Raw genomic sequence first — 8296 nt, 5'->3', positions numbered from 1 at the left:
TCCACCACCATCCACCAGTTTTGAAACTGCTGCCTCTTGTGATGTGCAAGACATGCAGGGAGGAGCAAAGAAAAAGAGCAGCTCATCAGTAGCGGATGCCGTGATGTGCCACCCGGACTCCCCTGCGGGAATGCAGGGCTCCGCCCTCCCTCGGCTTCGGTGCTCTTTGGGAATCAGTTGCTTTGGCACATCCACCACAGAACATCAAACCTGGTTGCTGCAGGGTTGCGGAAGCCCAGCGCCCTCACCTCAGTTCAGGACGGCCCCACAGGGCCGTAACAGCTTCACCGCGGAGTCAGGCTTTGTGGAAACTGCACAGCACAGTCTGACTTCTCCCCTTTCCCGGCCCTGCTTTCTTCCCTTTCGCTCCTGGGATGATCCCAAGAGCACCCCCGGATAAAACTGCCGGAGGATACTCTCCTGCTCAGTCCTTTTCATGGGGAGCCCACCTGCAACCCCATTCAAGGGCCCCCCAGACAGGATGACCCATCGGACGATGCACACGCCTAGCCAGCGCGGCTCTCCTGCTCCTCACGTGTTAGACAGAACTCAACTGCCAGTTCTGTCATCAGGGCCGGCTGTTGGCTAAACAGTGGCTCTCTAATCACTTTCCTCTCTCTTACATGACAATCGGTCTTTTCAAGTGTTCCACTTCTGGGATCAATTTTCGAAATGTTTATTTGCTAGAAAATCATCCATTTCTTCTAGGATTTAAAATTATTGCCAAAAGGTTACATATATTCTTCCAAGTATTTTAATTTCTCTTGTATCTGTAGCTTTGTCTGCTTTCAAATCCTTATCTCTGAGATTGAACAAAAAAACAGAGCACTTACTGGTAATCAAGAGCAGCACGTACCCAAAAACACTTTCTGAAACTAAAATGTGTATTTCCCAACTAAATAATACAACACGTGCAGGAAAGGAAATGGTGGCTACAGTGGAGACTTGAATTAGTGGGCTAGAGAGTCAAATGGAAATACATGTCAATGCCCCAAGCAAAAATATAGGGTGATGAAAATCATGAAGGAAAAAACAAGAGAGTTGGAGGATGGAACTATAACCTAACGTGCAAGTAATGGGGTTCTGGAAGAAAAAGGATGTTATATAGCAAAAAGATGGTAAGTAAGTAACAAGAGGAAATTTCTGAATGGAAAACAATGAATACTCAGGCAATGTGAAATATTAGTATTACATATAGAATCTGGAAACTGAAAGGAGATATTGCAAGGGAAATTCTTACGATTGCCCCAAACTAAAAGCACTCAACTATTTCAGCAACACTGGGTCAGCAGGGACAGCGGGAGGGAAAGGAGAGTAGGGACATTCCAAATGCCTCTTCCGGGACTGAGATAGGGAGAATGGAGACTTTCACGGTCTCATCTCAGAGGGAGAGGAATGGGAGAACAGCATGGAAATACAAGGTTTTACTGAGATAGTTGGTATCTCATTTCATAAAAGTCAATAAAAAATATTTCATACAAAACCTATTGGTTAGAAAAAGCCACATTAATAAAAATTAATAGCCTTAAATACCTTTATTATTAAAACTAAAATTAAGGCAAGTCATAACTTAAGAAATTAAAACACAAAACAAAAGAAATTTAAAAAGCTAGCAATAGGCAACTCATAAAAACAAAAATTGAAATTAAAAAACTTAGAAAACATGTAGAATAGAAAAAGGAAAAATAAATCTAAAATCAAGTACTTTCAAAATAACAGTAACATTTATAGGTCAATCCTTACAAGCTTGATTAAGGAAAAATGAAAGAGATTAATAATGTAAATATAAACATATACAAAAATGCAAAAGAAATTAAAATGCTTTTAAGAAATTAATATGTGCAACTTTTGGTCAATAATTTTAAAGCTAGAAGAAATAAATAATTTCCTAGCAAACACAAATTACCAAATTGACCCTAGAAGAAGTTAAACACGTAAATAGCAACTATCATGGAAGAGTTAGGAAAGTGATTAGAGAACTACTATTTAGTAAAAGACCAGGGCTTTGTGAAATCACAGATGAATGTCAGGTAAACTACTCTAGGCCCTATGACAAGATGAAGTTCCTTGATTTATTTTATGAAGACTGTATTGTCTTCATAAACTTTAATGTCAAAAACTAAAAAGGAGATTATTTTAAAAAGAAATAGGCCAATTTCACATATGACTATAATGTAAACACTCTAAACTATAAGTGAGTAGACTCCAACAATGTTTAAAAGAAAAATATGTTATAATCAAACAGAGTTTATTAAAGGAATGCAGACTAACTCAATATCTAGAAATCTTATCAACATAATCCAATATATCAATACACTAAAGGAAAAAGTATATAATCTCATTAATAAATGCCGAAAAATCATTTGATATAAGTCTGTAGCCATTCCTATTAAAACCTAAATAAAATGGTAAAAGGAGATTACTTAAATATGATTATAATATAATAAAGACAAACACAATGACAATAATAAAGAATTAAATATTAGACTACATAGTATAACAAAAAAACAAATATTACTCTAAATCACAAATCCTTAAAAATATTTAAATTAGAAACTAAGAACCAGAGAAGGATGCTTGTTCTCATTATTATTATTCTATTATTTTGTTCTACTAGATGAAATGAGCAAAATAATTATAATAATAAAAAACAACAGCACACACATTAAAAAAAGAAAATCAAATATTCTCTCTCTTTTATTTTATTTTTTATTTTTTGGCTGAGATCACACATTTCTAGAAACTCAATATAACCTAACTAGGGAAAAAAACTCTTAGAATTTGGGAAGGTTGCAGGATATAAGGTGAATATACAAAAATAAATAGTTTTCTTCTATTCTAGCAATGACTATAACAAGAGAAAACGGGAAAAACCATTCTATACACATATTAGAAAATGCTTAGAAATGATGTTAACAAGAAAAGCACAAGACCTATATGAAGCAAATTATAATATCTCAATAAAGAATATGAATATAAAATAAGATCTGAACAAATGGAAACAGATTTTCATTTTCAAATAGGGAGACTTAATATCATGCCAATTTGTATTTTCCACAATTGGTATCTATAAATTTAATGCAATTCTATTTTGAATCCCAATAGTATTATTCAAACTGGATAAAATGATATTATGTTTTATATTTTTAAAATTTTCTGAGACTAGGCTATTTATTTTTTTTTTAATTATTTTTTTTATTTTGGCATATTATGGGGGTACAGATTTTAAGGTTTCAATAAATGCCCATTTCCCCCCCTCCCCCCAAAAGTCTGAGTCTCCATCATGACCATCCCCCAGATGGTGCACATCTCACTCACTATGTATGTATATACCCGCCCCCCTCCCCCCTCCCACCTGCCCAATACCCTATTACTGTAGCACCTATGTGTCCACTTAGGTGCTACTCAGTTAATACCAGTTTGCTGGAGAATATATCTGGTGCTTGTTTTTCCATTCTTGGGATACTTCACTTAGTAGTATGGGTTCCAGCTCTAACCAGGAAAATATAAGATGTGCTATATCACCATTGTTTCTAAGAGCTGAATAGTACTCCATGGTGTACATATACCACATTTTATTAATCCATTCTTGGATTGATGGGCACTTGGGCTGTTTCCACAGCCTTGCAATTATGAATTGTGCTGCTATAAACATTCGAGTGCAGGTGTCTTTTTTGTAGAGTGTCACTGGATCATTTGGGTAGATGCCCAGCAATGGGATTGCTGGATCAAATGGTAGATTCACTTGTATCGCTTTAAGGTATCTCCATATTGCTTTCCACAGAGGTTGAACTAGTTTGCAGTCCCACCAGCAGTGTAGGAGTGTTCCTCTCTCTCCGCAACCACGCCAGCATTTATTGTTTGGAGATTTTTTGATAAAGGCCATTCTCACTGGGGTTAAGTGATATCTCATTGTGGTTTTGATTTGCATTTCCCTGATGATTAGAGATGTTGAGCATTTCTTCATATGTTTGTTGGCCATTCTTCTGTCTTCTTTAGAAAAATTTCTGTTCAAGTCCTTTGCCCACTTTTTAATGGGGTTATTTGATTTTTTCTTCCTAATTTTCGTGAGTTCTAAGTATATTCTAGTTATCAGTCCCTTATCGGATGCATAGGATGCAAAAATTTTCTCCCATTCTGTAGGTTGTCTGTTTACTTTCATGGCTATTTCTTTGGCTGTGCAGAAGCTTTGTAGTTTGATCATGTCCCATTTATTTATTTTTGTTGCTGCTATGATTGCCTTTGGGGACTTCTTCATAAACTCTTTGCCCAGGCCGATGTCGAGGAGAGTGTTTCCAACTTTTTCCTCTAGAGTTCTAATAGTTTCATACCTTAGGTTTAAGTCTGTTATCCAGCGTGAGTTGGTTTTTGTGAGAGGTGAAAGGTGTGGGTCCTGTTTTAGCCTTCTACAGGTGGCTATCCAGTTTTCCCAGCACCATTTATTGAAGAGGGATTCTTTTCCCCAGCGTATGTTTTTGTCTGCTTTGTCAAAGATGAGATGGCTATATGAGGATGGTTTTATATCAGGATTCTCACATCTGTTCCACTGGTCAATATTCCTGTTTTTGTGCCAATACCATATTGTTTTAATTACTACAGCTTTGTAGTATAGTTTGATATCTGGCATATTAATGCCTCCCATTTTGTTTTTGTTGCCTAGAATTGCTCTTGATATTCGGGGTCTTCTTTGGTTCCATACGAAGCGTAAAATTATTTTTTCTATATCTGTGAAGAATGCTGATGGGATTTTAATAGGTATTGCATTGAATCTGTAGATCAGTTTGGGTAGTATAGACATTTTGATGATATTGAGTCTGCCGATCCACGAGCATGGTATGGATTTCCATCTGTTTACATCCTCTGCTATTTCCTTCCTCAGTGTTTCATAGTTCTCCCTGTAGAGGTCTTTTACCTCTTTGGTTAAATATATTCCTAGGTACTTTAATTTCTTTGTTGCTATTGTGAAGGGAATTGAGTCTTTGATTTGGTTCTCAATTAGATTGTTGTTGGCGTATATGAATGCCTCTGATTTCTGTGTATTGATTTTGTATCCTGAGACTTTACTAAATTCATTGATCAGTTCCAGGAGTTTCTTGGTTGAATCCATGGGGTTTTCTAGATACAATATCATATCATCAGCAAACAGTGAAAGTTTGATCTCTTCTGCCCCTATTTGGATACCTTTGATTCCATTTTCCTGTCTGATTGCTGTAGCCAAGACTTCCAGCACTATGTTGAACAGAAGTGGAGATAGTGGGCAGCCTTGTCTGGTTCCAGTTCTAAGTGGGAATGATTTCAATGTTTCCCCATTCAGTATGATGTTGGCTATGGGTCTGTCATATATGGCTTGTATCATTTTTAGGTATGTCCCTTCTATGCCTATTTTCTTAAGTGTTCGTATCATGAAAGGGTGTTGACTTTTGTCAAAAGCTTTTTCTGCATCTATTGAAAGAATCATGTGGTCTTTGTTTTTGCTTCTGTTTATGTGGTGAATTGCATTTATAGATTTACGTATGTTGAACCATCCCTGCATCCCTGGGATGAAGGGCTATTTATTTTTTAAAAGAAACAGTGAGTGAGCACTTGCCTTACCAAATACCACAACACGCTACAAAGGCCATATAAACAAATGAATGTGTTATTTGCATAAGTACAGATGCATAGATCTATGGAACAGAATAGAAAATACAGAAATACATTATACAATAAATTTGATAATGATATTTAAATGATAATTAAAATACAGTATTTAAATGATAATTAAAATACAGTAAAACCAATATTTTAATTTATGGGAAATAAATTTTGTTAATCTAATTAGAAAAATAAATTTCAGATGGCTTAATGATTTAAAATATGAAAAAATAATTATTCAACAAAATCTAAGAGCCTACACATTTAATCCAGGGACAAAGGAGACCTTCCAAACTGAGACTGAAAACCAGAGGTTTTAAAAGCACAACACAGTATAGCAATTAAATATTTATGTATGGCAAGACACTGGGCATGGTGGCTCATGCCTATAATCCCAGCACTTTGGGAGGCTGAGGTGGGAGGATTACTTGAGGCCAGGAGTTTCAGACCAGACTGGGCAACATAGCAAGATTCCATGTCCACAAAATTTTTTTTTAAAAATTAGCCAGGTGTGGTGACATACCTTTAGTTCCAGATACTTGGGAAGCTGAGGTAGAAGGATAGCTTAAGCCCAGGAATTTGAGGTTACAGTGAGCCATGATCAGGCCACTGCACTCTAGCCTGGATGACAGAACAATACCCTATCTTTAAAAAACTTAAAATTAAAAAAATATTAAAATATGTATGGCAAGTGATACCATAGATTAAGTCAATACACATACAATAGATTTTGGAAAGTATATGCAATGCAGTGGATAGACAGGGTTAAATCTATAACATACAAAAGGTTCATACAAATTGATAAGAGTCAGACAATTAAAAGACTGGGAATATCTACTGCTGGTATAGATTAGAAATCTTAATTATTACTGCCATTTTAGAATGTGATCTGGCAACATCTATTAAAGTTAAGAGCAATCTCATTTCTATGGGAATTTATCCCATAGAAATAAAAGCACTAGTACATAAGAAAATATGTGTAAAAATTTGATTGTATCAGAAAAAAGTAAATGCCTATCAATTAGAAATAGTTGAATAAATTATTTCATATAGCCTGTTATAATAGGCTATTTTTAATAATTTACACTTATTAATTTCACTTGGAGTTGATTATGGAAACATCATATAGATATAAATAACTGATTATAAACAGTAGTTAAAATGTCAATGTCTTAATAGCATTTATATCTTGCTTAGTTTTCTAGTTATTTTTACTTATTCAACTTCTGCAGAGTTGTGAATCATACAAGATCATTATGTTGGTTTCATTTTATTTATGTATTTGTTGATTTTAGTGCTCTTTTCTGAAATTGTGTGTGTGCTTACAGCACTTAAATTATGAGAATCCCCTGTGATCTTGTGCATTCACTTTTTTAAAAACGTTTTATCTTGAGATAATTGTACATGAGATAACTTGAGATGACTGTACATGAGTACAGAGACCCCACACACTCTTCACCTGTGTCTCCCAGTGGTAACCTCTTGCGTAAAGTACCGTGTCAAATCTAGCATATTGACAGATAAAATTCATCCATCTTATTCAGATCTCACCAGCTTTGCATGCGCTCATTTGTGTGTGTATGTATTCTTGACAATTTTGTCATAGGCTTGTGCAATCCACCCCAACCCAGTCAACATAGAGAACTGTTCCATCACAAGGATCCTCCATGCTGTCCTTTTATAGCCACAGCTACCTTCCTTCCTTACCCTGGCAACCACTAGTCTGTTCTCTATGACTTTATTATTTCAGTGATGTCATATCAATAGAATTATACAATGTAGTCTTTTGAGTTTGGCTTTTTATATTCAGCATAATTCCTTTGAGATCAATCCAAGATGTATGTAAAATAGTTTGTTTCTTTTGTATGCATGCATTTTTTTAAACTTCATATTAGCACGTTTTATATGAAGTTGTAACAATGCCTAGCAAAATTCTATCAAAATATATAAAGTAAAAATGCAAACAACAGCAGAAGAATTTGATGCAAATCATAATCTTAACCCCAAAAAAGAGATAGGGGATTTTAATAATATATTCTGTTTTAAAAATTGACATATAATAATTGTATGTATTTATTAGATATATGTGATATTTTGACACATGCATATAGTGTGTAATGATAAAATCAGGGTAATTAGGATATCCATCACTTCAAATACTTACCATTTTTTATGTGTTGTAAACATTTCAAGTCTTCCTGTCTAGCTATTTTGAAATACATAATAAATTATTGTTAATTATAGTCACCCTACTATGCCATTGAACACTAGAACTTATTCCTTCAATATAATTGTATTTTATTTTAGTACTCTGTCCTGAATCTATTCATTTATTTTTTAAAATAAATGCTATTGTGTATGTTTGAGGTTTACAACATGACATCATGGGAAACATATTGATACATAAATATATAGAGATACATATGGATAGTACAATGGTTACTATAGTAAAGCAGATTAATATATCAATCATCTCACATTGTCACTTTGTGTGTGTGTGACAAGAGCATCTAAAATCTACCTAGCTTAAATCACTCTTTAAATAATAATCCCTAACGTAATTTTATTAACTTTAGTACTCATGTTGTACATTTAGATCTCTAGACTGCGTCATCTTATGTATCTGCTATTTTGTATCTTTTGATCTACATCTCCCCATTTC

The sequence above is a fragment of the Microcebus murinus genome, chromosome 8 (genome assembly GCF_040939455.1).
Source record: "Microcebus murinus isolate Inina chromosome 8, M.murinus_Inina_mat1.0, whole genome shotgun sequence".
Lineage (NCBI taxonomy): Eukaryota > Metazoa > Chordata > Mammalia > Primates > Cheirogaleidae > Microcebus > Microcebus murinus.
This window is presented reverse-complemented; position numbering follows the sequence as displayed.